Source organism: Podarcis gaigeae, assembly GCF_964106915.1.
Source record: "Podarcis gaigeae genome assembly, chromosome: 4".
Classification (NCBI taxonomy): Eukaryota; Metazoa; Chordata; class Lepidosauria; order Squamata; family Lacertidae; genus Podarcis; species Podarcis gaigeae.
In genome coordinates, this window is record NC_139677.1 from 105,742,959 (window position 1) to 105,753,458 (window position 10,500).

At 46.0% G+C, this 10,500-nt stretch overlaps 1 protein-coding gene across 1 annotated transcript in view; it reads left to right on the top strand.

Annotated features, from left to right (window-relative positions):
• The window catches only part of LOC310843269 (uncharacterized protein), a 217,324-nt gene that overhangs the window by 9,293 nt on the left and 197,531 nt on the right, over positions 1-10,500 (top strand). The window lies entirely within an intron of this gene.

Sequence of the window (10,500 nt, forward strand, 5' to 3'; positions counted from 1 at the left end):
CATAATATGCAAGAAGCACATGTAGCAAGAAAACAGAAAAGCCTTGATGAACAAACAACTGGGGATGGACTTTATATCATCAGACAAAACTAAAAAAAGAGGTGCAGTAATTTATGCAAAGAATAAATATAACCCCTCTGACTTCCCGCCTTTCCTGTACACGCGCCTCTTGCCGAACACCAATAGATAACGCCGCCTTGGTCAGCTCATCCTTGGATCTCGGTCAGGGTCCCCTGGAGAGCTCATCCTTAACGTCCAAATTTAAGCCTGCCCTAAAGAGAGCCTGCATAGGTTCGGACTACAAATCCCAGTCAAGCTTGTGCACCAGCATTGCGAACTGTGACCAATAGCTGCAGTCAGGGATCCCTGCTTGAGGGTCAGTAGCTCCTGCTGCGTGACATCCCCCTGAATTTCACTGGTAAACATTGCGTCCATCACCTCATAACATTTCCCCAAGTCCTGGAGGGCATCGTTTTCCACCGCTATTAGGTGTGTCACCCATTCCCGGGCTGCCCCTTCTAAATGGGAAACTATGAATGCCACCCTCTCCTCATCATTAGCAAATTCCTCCTTTGTAAGTCCAGGCATATTTAATCTCAGTCTTAAAGGCAAGGTATTCTTGAGGGTTCCCACCAAAATTGCTCACCAGAGATGGTACTTTTCTCCCCACCGGAGCTGCTCTGATTTGCTGGTCCTGCACTCTGCGCTCCTCCAGCCTCGCTGCAAGCTCAGCGACGTGCGCTTCCAGCTCCACGTTCCTCTGCTTCAGGGTTGCTACGTTGCACGCCACCTCTTCCCCAGCACTTCTGCCTGTAGCCCCTCTGCCCGCTGCTATTTGCTCCTCCAGACTCCCAGTATCCTCTTGATCCATCGTACCGCTCTCCACTGCTACACGTGAGCAACCGCAATGACTACCGGATTGTTGTCAGATGTGGGTGGTGGTTGCTCGTGAGTAACCAGGTGGGATTCCGACCTGTCTTTTACAGGTTTTAGTGGTGCAAACTATTTACAGTGCAGTGCAGTTCATGTCCATCTTAGTCACTTGCAGAATCCGGGAGTGGCCCCTTCTGGCTTCTCCCCCAGCATAAGAACTTCGGTACCCCAAGCCTCTGCCTCCTGGGCTGGGCGACGGAAGGGGCGTGCGTCCCTCCTGGTCAGCCTGGCTATGTGAGGCGCTGGGGCTCTCAGCAGCATCCTCAACCCCTTTTCTGTCAGCCTGGCTAGATGAGGCGCTGGGGCTTTCCGCAGCATCCTCAACCCCTTTCCCCACTTGGCTGGTCCCTTCTCTCTCTCCTTCACTGGAGGTGTGGCTTTTCCCACCGCTGGAGAGGAGGAGCTGCTCCTCAGGATCTTGGGAGGCACTCTGTATCCCAACTTCTCCCCTGCCTCCCTCCCCTGTTCTGACGGCAGTCCCCTGACACCAACTAACTTTGAAAAAAAAAAAAACAACAACAGAAAAAATCCTGAAAGACTATTTTGAATTAAATTTGAATCAAGGGACAGAAAATAATATGGTCTGGGATACAAGTAAAGCTGTGGTGATAGCTTTCTTTATTCAGCAAAGTGCATATCAAAAAAAGGTTAGAGAAGGTAAAAAGAAATTTTGAAAGAATTGATTAGAAATGAAAAAGAATTGATTAAAAAATCCCTGAAAAGATTCAATAAAACGGAATGTAAAAACGTTACAAACACAATTCTCAATGTTAGTGAACCAAGAAATTGAATGGAAGATTAAAATGCTAAGGTAGAAAAACTTTGAATTTGCAAATAAACCAGGGAAACTACTTGCCTGGCAATTAAAAAAAGAAACAGGGACAGACTGTAATAAATAAATTGAGAATAGAAGGCAAAATAGTAGATAACCCGAAGGATATTAGAAGGCAATTTGTAAAATATTATACAGAGCAATATCAAGCTGGTAAAGAAAATAAAGATATAATTGAAGAATATTTAAAGTAGAGTAAGTTACCAAAAATTCTGAAGGAGAAAATTATTTGAATGCACCAATAACAAAACAAGAGGTGCAACAAGGAGTTAACCATTTAAAATTAGGTAAATCGCCAGAGCCAGATGGTCTATCAGCCAAATATTATAAAAATAACTACAAGACTTTCTGATACAACCGTTGAAAGATGTAATGAATAAAATATTGAACACAAGGGAAAATTCCAGATTCATGGAAAGAGGCATACATAAAATTACTTCCAAACAAGACACAGATTTGCTTTCAGTAAAAAATAGGCCTATTTCTCTGCTCAACAATGATTATAAATTATTTGCTAATATTATGGTGAATTGTTGTTAAAAAAGTTAATTCATCAGGATCAAGCTGGCTTTCCTCCTGGCCGACAGATGAAGGACAACATGAGGAATATAATTAATAGAATAGAATATCTGGAGGTCAGGAATTAAAAGCAGGCTGCTCTGATGTTTGTGGATGCAGAGAAGGCCTTTGACAATGTGTCTTGGAAAAAATCTATGGAAATAGTGAATTTTGGAGAAACATTTTAAGAGGAATTGATGCAATTTTTCCAGATCAGCAGGCAATGCTGATAGTGAATAATGTAGCATCAGAAAAGTGTAAAATTACAAAAGAGACAGGACAGGGTTGCCCCTTGTTGTCATTATTGTTTATTTTAGTATTAGAGACCCTGGTGAGGAACATAAGATTTAATGAAGAAATAAAAGGTATAACAGTTGGGTGCAAAGTGTATAAATTGAGAGCATTTGCAGACGACCTTGTAATAACAGTGGAAAAACCGTTGGTAAGTATACCAAGGGTATTAGATAAAATATTTGAGTTTGGACAGTGTCAGGGAACTGCCATCGGAGCCAAGAGTGGAGGTGAGGCTCCCTAGCGATGCAGGAGAAGAGCCCAGCAGGGAGAGAGGGAACACTTCCTCTGAGGAAGGAGATCAGCGTAACACCAGGAAGAAAGGGGAGCAGGGAAGGACTTCGGAGAGATGGCTCCAAGACTCTTCCACAGAGACCAGCGGGGAGAGCCCAGGACCTCCGCTGGCCACGCCCACTCTGCGCAGAAAACTTCCACTCAGGGAGGCTAGGCGGAGACTTGGTGTCAAAGAGCTTTTATGCTGGAAGAAGTTCAGGAAACGCCCACTGACGGATTCTGCCAGTGACTGACACAGCCACGGAGAAAGGGCTGTCCAGCCAGGGAAAGGTTTAGCCAGACAACGTTGCCTAGAGCAGCGGCCACTTACGCACGAGCAACCCCAATTCCCTTTACAGACAGGTAGCAGGATTCAAGTTAAATAAAAATAAAACAAAAGTACTGGTGAAAAATATGACAGAACAAAATAAAAATAAACTACAACTAGCAACACAATTGACAATTAAAAATGGTGAAGTATCTGGGGGTATGGTTAACTGCTAAGAATATAAACATTTTAAAGGATAATTATGTAACAACGTGGAATGAGACAAAGAAAAATGTGGAGATCTGGGGAAAGATGAATCTATCACTTTGGGAAAGAATTTCAGTTATGAAAATGAATGTATTGCCAAGAATGTTGTTTATATTTCATTTTTAAAAAAATTATTCAAAATTATAACAAGACATATTATCCAAAAACATATCATCCTTGTTTCCCCCCATTTTTCCTCCCCCCAACCCCCCCCCCCGACGTCCCCAGTTCCAGTCTTTGGTTTCTCTAAAAATGCTGTTTTCTGCATGTTGCAAAGTTGTATAGATCATCAAACTATTTAGCTGATTATTATCAATAAAAGGTTTGGGAATGTTTATTCAAAACCTGCCAAAGAGTCCAGTTCGCTTTGTTGCGTCTTCCCATTCATCCTTAAAGTCACAGTTATGCTTGTCCCGTAGCTTATATGTCAATTTTGCCAATTCTGCATAGTCCGTCATTTTTTGTTGCCATGATTCTTTAGTTGGGATTTCTTCAGTCTTCCATCCTTGTGCTACCAGAACTCTTGCGGCCGTTGGTGCATACATGAAGATGTTTTTCAACTTTTTTGGCAGGTCTTTCCCTACAATCCCCAACAAAAATGCCTCGTGTTTTTGAACATTTTCTTCAATTTGTTGTAAATCATTTCCCAAACTTTTTAAATTACCTTACAAGAATATTGTTTATATTTCAAACAATACCCATGGTCAGCAGAGAGGGACACTTCAAACAATGGCAAAAATATATTTCCAAATTTATCTGGCAGGGCAAGAAACCAAGGATTAAATATAAACTATTAACAGATACCAAAGAAAGAGGTGGCTTCTCTCTGCTGGATTTGAAATTATATTATGAGGCATCATGTCTCTGCTGGCTACGGGAGTGGATAATGTTAAAAAATACAGACAACTTAGACCTTGAGGGTCATGGTAATAGATTTGGTTGGCATGCACATTTATGGTATAAGAAGACCAAAGTGCAAAAAGATTTTTGAATCATTTGGTAAGAAAAGCAATTTATGGAGTATGGGAAAAATATAAAAACCTGTTAGAACAGAAAACACCATGGTGGCTTTCATCAGTGAAAGCTATATCTCTAAAAAAGACTAATGTGAAATGTGAATGGGCAACCTATAGAGAGTTATTCATAGAAGTTGTTGTTTAGTCGTTTAGTCGTGTCGGACTCTTCGTGACCCCCTGGACCAGAGCACGCCAAGCACTCCTGTCTTCCACTGCCTCCCGCAGTTTGGTCAGACTCCTCTTTGTAGCTTCGAAGACACTATCCAACCATCTCGTCCTCTGTCGTCTCCTTCTCCTTGTGCCCTCCATCTTTCCCAACATCAGGGTCTTTTCCAGGGAGTCTTCTCTTCTCATGAGGTGGCCAAAGTATTGGAGCCTCAGCTTCACGATCTGTCCTTCCAGTGCGCACTCAGGGCTGATTTCCTTAAGAATGGATCGGTTTGTTCTTCTTGCAGACCACGGGACTCTCAAGAGTCTCCTCCAGCACCAGAATTCAAAAGCATCAATTCTTTGGCGATCTGCCTTCTTTATGGTCCAGCTCTCACTTCCATACATCACAACTATTCATAGAAGTAGAACAACTGAAATTGAAAAGTTTTGAAGACATAAGAAAGTTGGTTACAGATTGGTTGCATTAGCATCAATTAAATGATGTATTTAAAATAGATAAGAAAAATGGATTTAGTGCAGAAATTTCAAGGTTTGAAAAAGACTTATTGGAAAATAATGTGAAGTTACTTTCTAAAATGTATAAATTGTTGCTAGAGTGGCATACAAAAGACGAAGAAGTCAAATTGTAGCAGGTGTTTAATCAGTAATGATTAAACGTAATATATTGGGCATAATATTCAATTTTCATCTTGGAAAAAACTGGAGGGAGGGCTTGAAATTTACAGCGTTCTGTGCGTTGAAGGAAAATTATATGAAAATGATGTATTGGTGGTATTTAACACCTGTAAGAGTAGCAAAAATGTATAGAACTGCTTTAAATGGAAACCATCATCATCAGCATTTTAAATTTGTATACCATCTTTCTATCTTATAATACTCCAGGCAGTTTACAAGCTGAAGAAACAAAAAATGTACATCTTATAACAATCTAATGCAATACAAAAATGAGATAATAAAACACAACTTTAAAATAAGCAACCTACAACAAAAAAAGTAACATTCAACAATCATTCGAATAGTATAAAATAGTAATATCAGCATATAAAAGTTAAACAGAAATTCACTCTTAACAGTTACAATAAATAATTTCTAAAGTATGATAAATAAAACAATGGCAAGCCGCATAAAACAATTCAATGGAAATTGAAAAGCAGAGACTGGAGGGTGGGGCAAGGCAAGTGGAAGGCGGCCTTGCCTGACAAAGCCTCTCCCCTCACAGGTCTCCCTCCAGGAACAGCTCCTCATGAGGAGTCCTAGGGCCAGAGAGGGAGCAAGGCAGGTGGAAGAAGTCCTTGAGTCAGGGAATCCTCCATGATGAGATGAGATATTTGTTTGAATTTAAATTTGTTGTGTAAAATTTGCTTTAAAAAATGTTGTTGTTTTTTAAAGACTCCAACCAGTAATCATGAGGAAATATGGTGTGATCTTTTAGAGTGCAGTGGTACCTCGGGTTAACTACTTACCGTATTTTTCGCTCCATAGGGCGCACCAGACCATAGGGCGCACCTAGTTTTTAGAAAATTGATGTGGGGATCCGTTTTGCAGCACAAGGCTAGGGTTGGGGGGGGGGGGGCTGAAGTGACGGAGCCCCAGACCAACCATCCTTCCAAATCGGGTTGACAAAACCAAGCGCTGCTTTGCAAGCGACACGATGTTTGTCTGCACCGATCTTTTTGCCGTCTTAAGTCGTGTTTGTGTGTGAAAATCGTCCCCAGTGCAGGTGGGGTAACAGCAGCCAGAATTTGGGGCTGCAAAGAGGAAGGAAACAGACCATGTGGGGAGCGGGGTTTAAATCCACACTCATGCGCTTAACACCCCCCCCCCCCGTAAACGCTGCTAATAAAATCCCCTAGCATTGCAGTGGGTTGGACTAGATGACCCTTGGGACCCCTTCCAACTCTACAATTCTATGATCAAAGTCGGACTCCTATGATTCTATGCTTCCTCTGTGGCTGCTTCAAAGTTTTAAAAAAAGTAAGAAAGTCGGGAGATTCCATCGTCTGCCTTCCCGGCAGCCTTCGCCACCTCCCCCTGCAAAAAAGGGGTCGCTTCTTTTCCAGGAACCCCCCTCCCCTAACAACCCCCCCCGACTCACTGGCGTAGCGTAGGGGGTGCAGGGGGGGCTGGCCACACCGGGCGCAACATCTGGGGGCTAGGGTTAGGGGGCGCAAATCCACGGGTTAGGGGGCGCAAATCCACGGGTTAGGGGGCGCAAATTACTTGCCTTGCCCCGGGTGCTGACAACCCACGCTACGCCACTGCCCCGACTTCCCCAGTTCCAGTCTTTGGTTTCTCTAAAAATGCAGGCAGCAGGCAGGGGCAAGGTGTTTTGGCGCGTCCCTTGTCTCCCCCCTCCGCCTCACTTTCTGGGTTCCCTCGCTCCCTCCCCCGCCGTTTCTGCGGTGGGTGCTGGCGGGTCTTTCCGCCGTTCCTTGGAAGAGCAATCCCCCCACGGGGGCGAGGGAGAGGGGCAGTGGGAGCGCACGTCAGGCGGAAGGGAAGCGGCCTCACCGCCTTTAAGTGGCATTGCATGTCATCTGAGCAAGCTCCTGTGTGGGCAGGTGAGAGAGACAGAGCGTGGCGCAGGGACACCAGCGCAGCGCCCGCTTCTTTCTGCCCGTCGCCGCCACCAGCAGGATTTACCCTCCTCCCCAGCATGCTTTTTCGGCTACAGAAGCCACCCTCTTGTCCCACCTCTGGCGGCTTTCCTGCCTTTTTCACCCGGGTCTCCCTCGCATTAGAGAGAAACGCCTCAAGGCAGTGAAGAATAAGCAGCAGCACAAAGCGAGACACTGGTTTTCTGCCGCACGCGCTCTTTCTTGGCGTTCCCTTTTTTGCTGCTTTTCTCTTTCCCCCGCTTGATGGCTGCCGCCGCCACCAAGCCCACAGAGCTGATGGGCAGTGGCGTAGCGTGGGGGGTGCAGGGGGGGCCGGCTGCACCGGGCGCAACATCTGGGGGTTAGGGGCATAAATCCATGGGTTAGGGGGTGCAAATTACTTGCCTTGCCCCGGGTGCTTACAACCCACGCTACGCCACTGCTGATGGGCATCTACTCGAGCTACCAGGCGGTGATGCCGCATTTCATCTGCATAGCCAAGGAGTTCCCTCAGCCCACCCGCCGGCCAAGCTGCCTCGGGGCAAGCTCCACAGACAGGAACCCGAAACCTTTGGAGCGCAGCCCGAGTTCCCGCTGCGCTCTGAAGGCTTCAGGCGGCTATCCCTGAAGCCTGGAGAGCGAGAGGGGTCGGTGCGCACCAGGCATCAGCGAAAGACACGCGTAGCCTCTGGAGCGCTCCCTCTGTGCTTTGGATGCTTCGCGTTGCTTTCGCTGAAGCCAAGGAGCCTGCATTCGCTCCATAGGACGCACAAACATTTCCCCTTAATTTTTGGAGGGGGAAAAGTGCGTCCTATAGAGCGAAAAATACGGAAATTCGTTCCGGAGGTCTGTTCTTAACCTGAAGCACTACTTTAGCTAATGGGGTCTCCCGCTGCCGCCGTGCCGCCGGAGCACAATTTCTGTTCTCATCCTGAAGCATAGTTCTTAACCCGAGGTAATATTTCTGGGTTAGCGGGGTCTGTAACCTGAAGCGTCTGTAACCTGAAGCATATTTAACCCAAGGTACCACTGTAATCAAATGAAACTTTAACACATGGCATGATGAAAATCTGCAATTTCATCAGGGGAAGGTATTTGTTGTTTATGGTTGTAATCATTGCTTTCTTTAAAATTATCTTTTCTACCATGAAAATAAATAAAAGCAATTTTTTAAAAAAGAGGTGGGGAAATCATATGTACTATTCCATTAATCTGCTTGCATGTGTTGAGTGTTATTAGGAGTCTGTAACTCCCAGTTATTTCACATTATCTATGTGTTTCTGTGTGTTCAGCACATATGATTGCAGGTGAGACTGAATAAAAGACTTCCTAGGAAATTCCCTTTGACTGCTTCTGTATTGTTTCAAATGTGGCTTCACTTACACATAAGAACAAACAATATGTATTCCTGACAAATCCTACCATGGTCAGCTAATTAATCTCCACCCCAACAAACGCTGCGCTTAGCATGAGCAGCTGCTTTCTTCCCATTTCTTAGGTGGAAAGAACTAATAATGACAAGGAAGAAGGGAGATAGACCCTTTCCCTCAACCTTCGGGGATCTGGGGGGCTTCATTTCACCCCTTAGTCCTGCTCCTGAAAGCTTGACAGATGTGGAGTATTTGCTCACACACTGCCACGACTTAAAAATCAACTTTTTTTATTTTTTAAAGTTACAGATAGGTAGCCGTGTTGGTCTGCCATAGTCAAAACAAAAAAATTCCTTCCAGTAGCACCTTCTCACTATATAGAAGGGTCTGGTGACTTCTGTTTCAGTGTATCGAAGAAGTGTGCATGCGCACGAAAGCTCATACCAAGAACTAACTTAGTTGGTCTTTAAGGTGCTACTGGAAGGATTTTTTTTGTTTTATTTTTTAAAGAAATGGTATTGCAGTGCTAAAAAGGCTCAAGAAAGCAATTGCTGTAGTAGCTGGCATCTTAGCGAGCCCAGTGCCACTCTGCCAACTGTCTCACTCCTAGATAACTAATCTGGAAAGCTCTCTTGTCATCTCTGTCTGTAAAGACTTCCGTGTCCCTTGAATTCACAATTAAGCATTTCTGGAAGAGGAAATGATACACTTTTGTATATTAGCATAAAAAGCATGCATAAGAATTATTAGACAGAAAAAGCATGCATAGGAAAGTATTACTCATTTAAGCTGAGAATGGGATGTATTTATTTTGAACTTTGCTTGGTTCCTCCTGGGCAGCCAGTGTGATTGTTTCAGCAGGGCTCGAACTCAGGACCCGCTGCCTTGAGGGACATCTAAGAGCAGTTGGGCAGGGGAAAGGTCTCCCTTGGGAGGTGGGGGACTCTCCTTCCTTGGAGGTTTCTCAGCACAGATCGGACGGCCATCTGCCATGGATGCTTGAGCTGAGATTCCTGCATTGCTGGGGGTTGGGCTAGATGACCCTGGGTTCCCCTCCTCTCTCTCCACTCCTGAATTCCAGGAGGAGCTTCCTTGCCTCCTGCAAAGCCCTTTTCCCTGCAGGCTCTTCCTCTGGTTTCTGGCCAAGGGAGGGAGATGCTCAGAGTCCAGCCAGGAGCCTCACCCCCAAAAGGATATCTGGGCATGGGCGGAGCCAGGGGGGCAGCTGCCCCCCTAAATGCATAAAAAATAATAAGAATCTGAGAGAGGGCTGAGCGAGGGAGGACTCGGCTTGGCAAGGGTTAAAGGGAACCGAGCTGCCTTCCTAGAGAGGACAGGAAGCAAGGGGGGCAGGTCCTCCAGCGCCAAGGCCCCTCCCTCCCCAGTCCTTTCCTGCTTGGGTGTCTCGCCTGGGATCTGGTAAGTCTCCTCTCTCTCTGGGATCTGGTGGGGGTCCCAGGGTTGGGGCAGGGGAGGGTGCCTGGGGGGGGCTGATCTGCTCCTGCGGGGGGGGGACCCCAAGTCTGGGAGGAGAGGGGCCAGCCAGGGAGGGGCCAGGTCTGCCACGCTCTCCTTCCTGGAGATCAGAGGATCCCAAACTCATTTGGCCCTCCGCCCCCCCCCCCCCAGAAAAAATCTTCCTTCTTTGAACAAAGGAGTCCCTAGGACTTTAACTCTGAGTGACGTCGCTCAGCCTCATTGCACAACAGAGGAAACATCTGCAAATGGTTTTCCAAAGCTGGACGAGGAGGTGGACTAGCCCCCCCCCAAAAAAAAGGTGGGAGAGAAAGGCCAGGAATAAGGAGAGGGACCCCAGCCCATAGTCTGGCTGCTGCATTGGGGACCAGTTTCCCAGTGTCTCCCAGGGCAGCTCCCCACGGAGGCCACTGCAGCAATCCCCTCGCACCCAGAGCAGGGCATCCCA